The sequence below is a fragment of the Octopus sinensis genome, linkage group LG3 (genome assembly GCF_006345805.1).
Source record: "Octopus sinensis linkage group LG3, ASM634580v1, whole genome shotgun sequence".
Taxonomy (NCBI): Eukaryota; Metazoa; Mollusca; class Cephalopoda; order Octopoda; family Octopodidae; genus Octopus; species Octopus sinensis.
This window is the reverse complement of record NC_042999.1, coordinates 24192236-24200956: the sequence shown is the minus strand read 5'-3', so window position 1 is coordinate 24200956 and position 8721 is coordinate 24192236.

Below are 8721 nucleotides of genomic sequence, written 5' to 3'. Positions count from 1 at the left end.
GAAGGCTGAAGGGAATAGCAGCCGAAACGTTGTGTTAATAACAAACAAGATGAGGACAAATATCCGTCAATTGTAAATAATGTAAATAATGCATGTAACTGGGCTTGTGAATCCTAGGGTTCGAGAGAAATTTTTTTAAAGGATTTAGATTATACTTTACGGTTTTAGTTTAACCCGTATCTAGTTCGACCCCTTCTTTCATTTATCTGGCTTTGAGAAAATATATGCTGCGCTCAATTTGATTCACTTTAAGTAACTATAAGCTACCTTTCTCCCATAACCCATATCTCACTTTTTGTATTTCTCCCCCTCTCTCTCTTTCTTTCTCTCTCTCTCTCTCCCTTTCTTTCTCTCTCTCTCTCTCCGCCCCCCCTTTTTCTCTCTCTCTCTCTGTGTTGATGAGGTAAGGTTTGCGGCATTTGACGAAGCATTCAATTAAAGTCGAAACCAATTAATCCAGTTCTAATTTTCTGTTCGCAGGGAGCTAAACATACATTGTCGTGTAAAAACTATTAATTAAGATTTAATTAAATTGTTTCCCTTTATAAAATGCCTTAATCCCCATTTCTCATATAAGAAATCTATTTCATAGCTTACAATTTCCTACTCTGTTTGTTTCCCAGTCAGGCTGTCTATATATTTGTCTGTGTCTACATGTGTACCCTCCTACAAGAAATCTGGTTCATAATCTCAAGTTCCTTTTCTTTATCTATTTCTCAGTCTATATGTCAAACTAAATATTTTGTCTTTGTATGTAGGCGTACGAGTGGCCGTGTGGTAAGTAGCTTGCTTACCTATCACATGGTTCCGGGTTCAGTCCTACTGCGTGGCACCTTGAGCAAGTGTCTTCTACTATAGCCTCTGGCCGACCAAACCCTTGTGAGTGGATTTGGTAGAAGAAAACCGCGGGTTCGAATCTCATACCGGGCGATGAGTGTGTTTATGAGCGAAGCTCCTAAGCTCCAAGCGGCTCCGGCAGAAGGTAATGGCGAACTTCTGCTGACTCTTTCGCCACAAATTTCTCTCACTCTTTCCTCCTGCATCTTGCAGCTCACCTGCGACGGTTGGGGAACCTATACGCCAAGGAAACCAGGAAACCGGCCCTTATGAGCCAGGTGTGGTTCGAGAAGGAACAAACAACCATAAGCACTAATATGGCAGGGCTGAGAGGGCCAAGAAAAGTTCTGAACACTACGTCTATGAGAACAAAGAAATTTTAAATGGGTGGAGTAAAATCTATGTTTTTGATGCAATAAGAGATATGGAGAAAAATTTAATGGCCTGGTAAAGGCAACAGATGTATTTGGAGACTCAGTGAAACTGGAAAAACTTGTTATAGCTGAGTTAAGTTGAGAGAGATGTAAGATCTCTTTGTATTTCATATGGGTGTTGCATGTGTGTATATGTGTGTGTAAGCTTGCTGTGTGTGTGTGTATGCGTGTGCAAGTGTGCTGTGTGCTGTGTATGTGTACGCGTGTGTGTGTTTGAAATAGTCTTTACCAGACAGGAGTTTTAGGTTTTATTGTCAACCGCCACCTGTTTGATAACAATACTATAACGAAAGGAAATTAAAATAAAACAGCTGCCTCGGACTCGTTATTCATTAACGCAGGCATTTAATTACTCTTTAAATGATAAAATTATCTTGTAAAATTTTTATGACAAAAATATGGAGATTACCAGTATGCTGACATACAAACATTCACAGACGGGGGGACACACACACACATATACATACACTCAGTGTGCATATTATATAGAATCATATATATATTATATAGACTGTAGATATATATATATATATATATATATATATATATATTTACATATTGCATATATAAGATGCATATATAGTATGTGTATATATATATATATATGAAAAAACAAGTCAAAAATAGAAAATGTTAAAATAATTTTATAGTGAACATTTCAGTACCGGTTTCGGTCATTTTGAGACCTTTTCAACTGTAACGATTAAATAATTAAATTTAGAAAAATTAGAAGAAAAGTTCTTTTAAAAGAATATTTCTATAGTAGTGTTCAGATTTAAGTGGCATTCTGCCTTTCTCTGACTCCCTTGTTTGCACTTGTGTGTCGGAGGTCGTTATATATATATACTCTTTACTCTCTTTTACTTATTTCAGTCTTTCAGTCATTTGAGTATGGCCATGCTGGAGCACCACCTTTAGTCGTGCAAATCGACCCCAGGACTTATTCTTTGTAAGCCTAGTACTTATTCTAAGTTACGGGGACACACCAGCAGCGGTTGTCAAGCGATGTTAGGGGAACAAACACAGACACACAAACATATACACACACATACATATATATATATATATATATATATTATATATATATATATATATATATATATATATTTACGACGGGCTTCTTTCAGTTTCCGTCTACCAAATCCACTCACAAGGCTTTGGTCGGCCCGAGGCTATAGTAGAAGACACTTGCCCAAGGTGTCACGCAGTGGGACTGAACCCGGAACCATGTGGTTGGTAAGCAAGCTATTTAACACACATCGACTCCTACGCTGTATACATATAGATATCATATACATATATCTATATATTATATACATACGTATATTTATATATGTTATATATACATATATATATATATATATATATATATATATATATATATATATGCATACACACACGCTCGCACACGCACGCACACATACACATACATATATGCAGTTATACATGTATGTGTACACCAGGGTTGGACGAAATAATAGAAAAACCTTGTTAAATGGATGTTTTGTTATTTGATACGGAGCCGTCCATTTTTGGTGTGACTCATATTCTTAATTCGTCGAGGAATAGAATTGTACAAGTTTGAACGGTCATTTGGGGATATTTTGAGCCAGTGTTCAAGTAAAACATACAATAGCACTTTTAGTGATGATCGTGCCTGGAATTGACTCCTTACGTACTGCTCCAAAATGCACCATAAATGTTAGATTTCATTGAGATGTGACGATTATGGGGGCATATCCAGGTGGTTTCTTTCACTTTTGTACTCTTCGTACCAAATTTTACGTTCTGAGTTCAAATTCCGCCGAGGTCGACTTCGCCTTTCATCCTTTCGGAGTCGATAAATTAAGTACCAATTGCGTACTGGGGTCGATCTAATCGACTTAATCCCTTTGTCTGTCCCCTCTTTGTTTAGCCCCTTGTGGGCAATAAAGAAATAAGAAAGGTTAGCACGCCGGGCGAAATGCTTAACGGTATTTCGTCTGCCGCTACGTTCTGAGTTCAAATTCCGCCGATGTCGACTTTGCCTTTCATCTTTTCGGGGTCGATAAATTAAGTACCAGTTACGCACTGGAGTCGATGTAATCGACTTAATCCGTTTGTCTGTCCTCGTTTATTCTCTCTGTGTTTAGCCCCTTGTGGGTAGTAAAGAAATAGGTATTTCGTCTGTTTTTACGTTCTGAGTTCAAATTCCGCCGAGGTCGACTTTGCCTTTCAGCATTTCGGGGTCGATAAATTAAGTACCAATTGCGTACTGGGGTCGATATAATCGACTTCTCCTCCCCTAAAATTTCGAGCCTTGTGCCTAGAGTAGAAAAGAAAAGATTATGGTTGAAATTAAGTTAAGATACTTTCCCCCGTTTCCAAGCAATCAGTCTAATAAATGGAAAAAAAGTTGGATTTACGTAACACATAAATTGCAAATCAAGATGTTGAATAAGCACGTTAAAACAACAAAACAATTTGCTCATATCAAAATGCTATTGTATACATCTATTAATTGAAATTTGTATACGTGTTAACTGATGGACATTTTCGATTTGTCATATTGTTCTTTAATTTCTTTTCTTTTTTTTTTCTTTGAGAAGATAACGATTGAGTTACACGATTACTCGATTTGCAGTCGTTAGTTTATTCATAATACAAGAACAAATATTTTCAGTAACATTTTAATATCATTAATTGTCCGTTCAATACTTCTCTCTTAAATATTTATGCAGTTATAACTGCTTTCAATTTCGGGTTGTCCATTAAATGCTGTTTAGTGCATCATTATAAATGTAAAACAACTCTGAGAATATAAAATAGGGATCTGTTATTTTCTTAGGCCACATTTGTAACGCCACTATATGTACGATGAGTAATGTGTGTGCATGGGTGTATATGAATATTGTGTTTGTATATAAATGTATATATGAATCTCTTATTATAAAAGGCAGATTTTATCTGCCTCCCTTTGGGAGTTATAGAAATCTACAATATAGGATTTCTTCAATTACAATTTACCTAGCATTTTTAAGAGTACAATGCATCGCGTCATGCCAGGTCCAGTTTTTAAAATTTAAACTCCAATTAAGCAAAATTTACAGAAAACTCACATTCTGGTGTGTGTGTCAAATGCTTTTCTTAGTCTGGTTTACACCACACGCAAACGCACACACACAGTGTGCTACGAATAAAGTGAAAGTAATTCAGTGTGTTGACAGGTAGACAATAGAATGCGATGACGACTATGACGCTGATAGATACATGAGTAAAATGTATGGGAAGCTAACAGATAACAGTGAGTGAAAATGTTCTTGGAAGAGAGTAAATAGCCAGAGAGAGTGATTTGAGGAAGACTTTACATTAAATAACCGTAGTGGCTTGTGTTAGTAATAAAGTAAACATACACTCATACATACATACATACATACATACATACATACATACATACATACATACATACATACACATACATACATACATACACACACATACATACATACATACACATACATACATACATACACATACATATATACATACATACATACATATACATACATACATATACACACACACACATTCACACACACACAGTATTGAAGCTTGAGAACAATCAGATACATTTGCAACACATCTGTTGAAAATATTATTGTTCACACACATACATATACATATATACATACAGACAGACAGACAGATAGACACACACACACACACACACACACACATGATCCAGCATGGCCACAACCTCAAGGCTGAAACGTATAAAACAATAACAGAATATAAATGTGTGCATGTGTGTGAGAGAGAGAGAGTGTGTGTGTATATGTATGTATGTATGTATATATATATAATAATGCGGTTTTTTCAACAGCTTGAACTAAATGTCAGAGGGGAATGGGATAAACTACTTATATTAACTTGCTATAAAAGCAGGTAGTAATTTTATCTTGTCCTTATTCATAGTGCAAGTTTTGAAGAGTGCATTTCGATTTTAACAGCTATTTTTTTCAAAGCTATATTGGAAGTAACAAAGGAGCATATTTGGCATATTTTGCTTTATGAGTTCAATAAAGACAACAACGCAACGGAAAGTACAAGAAATATTAATGCAGTATATGGGGATTGGACAATAAGCGTAAGGCAGTGTCAATGGTGGTTCCAGAAATTCCGAGCCATAATCTGCAGCCTAGAAGACGAGCCTCATCCTGAAAGATCTGTAGAACTCGACAAGGACATCCTGAAAACCCTGGTGGAACAAAATCTCATCGTAACTGTTGAGGAACTAGCAGAGAAGCTTGGATTTGGTCATTCAACCATTCATTGACACCTGTGTGCTATCGGAAAAGTCAGCAAATTGGGTCAATGGGTTCCTCACGAACTTTCCGAGTCTATTTGCATGCAGAGAGTGAATGTATGCTTTTCTTTGCTGTCACATCTCACCACTACTGCGCTATGTATATCTATATATATAAAACTGTAGTTGTGTGAGTGTCTGTCCCCTTCGATTTAGATTCCTAACTACTCCCACATTTTGCGGTGCAGTTTAACCAAATTCGGGTAGCTTATAGTCGTGATTCATATCGAGCCCGTCTGAGTATTAGCGCGCGTCTACAATGAGTCTACGATTTAAAAATAATTTAACATCATTTTTTATTCCATTTTAATGCATAATTTTTCGTGCGTCGATGGCGGCGGAGTTGGCGTCCACGCTCACACCTGCACCTGTGGGGAAGGGAGTGTAAGGAAATCAACGTCGTAATGCGTTGTCAAGGAGACCAGCATTCTTTTAGAACAACGACTTCATGGCTTGAAGACACTAAAACAGAAATGGCTAAGAAAGCGTCTACATGAGTCTACGATTTAAAAAAAATTTACCATCGTTTTTTTTCCATTTTAATGCATTTTTTCGCTATTATATAAGGGAAGTAACTCTCTAAAAATGTCTACGATGAGTCAACGATTTAAAAAAAATTTACCATCATATTTTTTCCATTTTAATGCATTTTTTGCTATTTTTTGGCTATAACTCTCTAAAAATGCTTATATAGTTATTTCCCTTACAAACCCGAGCAACGCCGGGCGATACTGCTAGTATAATATATATATATATATATATATATATATATATATATATATATATATATATATAATATATATATATATATATATTATATATATATATATATATATATATATATATATATATATATATATATTATATATATATATATATATACAGACAGAGAGAGGGAGTAGTAGTAGTAGTAGTAGTAGTAGTGATACCCGGCGTTGCTCGATCTTAAATGACAGATTTTTATTGCTTTAATTGTTTTGGTCATGTGATTGGGGCCATGCTGGAGCACACCTTTCAGTCGAATAAATCTACTCCAGGAAATATTCTTTGCAAGCCTAGTACTTGTTCTATCGGTTTGTGCTGCCAAACGCCTGAGTTACGGGGGTGTAAACACAGCAACACCAGTTGTCAAGCGAGAGTGGGAATACAGACACACAGACATACATACATATATATGTGTGTGTGTATGTATGTATTTATGTATATATGTATGTATGTATGTATGTATGTATGTATGTATGTATGCATGTATGTATGTATGCGAGATCATAGTTTCACTTTAATAGTTTTAGTATTAATAGTGAAACTATTAAAGTGAGAGTATCTCACATTACGATAGAGATGTATGTTTCTCTTTTGACACGTAATACTGAAATAGTGTAAGTGATAAGAGATTGCTCCAGCCTCGCATTAGGCAATAAGTTGACCCTAAGTAGGCATGTGTAAAGTTTGAGTGAATTTGGTAGGGTACTTCTCGAGTTTTAGTGATGCACACATGCAAACAGACAGACACACAGACAGACACAAACACACACACACACACACACACACACACACACACACACACACACATTCTCAGCTTAAATATATATAGACATGTCAATAGGTAATTTTTAGAAATTCCTATAAATTTTAGGCGCAGGAGTGGCTGAATGGTAAGAAGCTTGCTTCCCAACCACATGTTTCCCGGTTCAGTTCCAGTGTGTGGGACCTTGGGCAAGTGTCTTCTACTATAGCCACGGGCCGACCAAAGCCTTGTGAGTGGATATGTAGGCAGAAACTGAAAGAAGCCCATCGTATATATATATATATATGTTTGTGTTCTGTTTGTTCCCCCATTATCGCTTGACAACCGATGTTGGTGTATTTACTTCCCATTAAACCTAGTGATTCGGCTAAGAAACCAATAGAATAAATACTAGGCTAACAAAGAATAAGTCCTGGGGTCGATTTCGTTCGACTAAAGGCGGTGCTCCAGCATGACCGCAGTCAAATGACTGAAAGAAATAAAAGTAGAAAAGAATATATCGAAAAGTATTCTTTAAAAATTCCTGCAAACCTTCGGCGCAGGACTGGCAGTGTGGTAAGAAGCTTGCTTCCCAACCACACGATGTGTGTGTGTGTGTGTGTGTGTGTGTGGATGGATGGATGTATGGATGGATAGATGTGTTTGTGTGGTTGTGTTTGTCCTCCACCATCGCTTGACAACCGATGTTGGTGAGTTTGCCTTCCCGTAACCTAACAGTTCGGCAGAAGTGACCGATAGAATAAGTACTTGACTTACAAAGAGTAGGTACTGGGTTGATTTTTTTCAACTAAAAGTATAACTGAGTATATGTGTGTGTGTATGCATGTATGATTGTAGTATATGTAACCATGCGTATATGTATGTATATCACGTGATCACGTGACCAACCAGGCCATCAGATGTTGCTATACATCGCTGGTCACAATGCGCGTCGCGTTGTTTTAGCCTTCAAGTGACGTCACCCCACTGGCTAAGCGAGTAGGCCAACAGAAGAAAGAGTGAGAGAAGGTTGTGTTGAAAGAGTACAGCAGGGATCACCACCACCCACTGCCGGAGGTCGTGTAGCTTTAGGTGTTTTCGCTCAATAAACACTCACAACGCCCTGTCTGGAAATCGAAACCGTGATCCTACGACCGCGAGTCCGCTGCCCTAACCACTGGGCCATTGCGCCTCCACATGTATGTATATATCTATCTATCTATCTATCTATCTATCTATCTATCTATCTATCTATCTATCTATCTATCTATCTATCTATCTAACATTCGACTCATGTGTGACTTCGTGTGTTTATGCATGTCTGTGAGTGTCTATATCTGTATATTGTAACTGTAATTGTTTCCCTTGAATAGGCGCCAAGTTTATGGTAAAAGTGTTAAAGTAAATGAAACACAATGATTCCTTCCTCTTTTATTCTTGTTATTTTATTCTTGATATTTTATATGGGCATTAATAGTGGAAAGGAAATAAATTTTTTAGATGTTTCATCTAAAACGAAGACGGCATCTCCATTTGACCTTCCCCTCAAACGCACACACATTCACTTTCGAATGTCTTACCTTTCCATCGAGGACGCT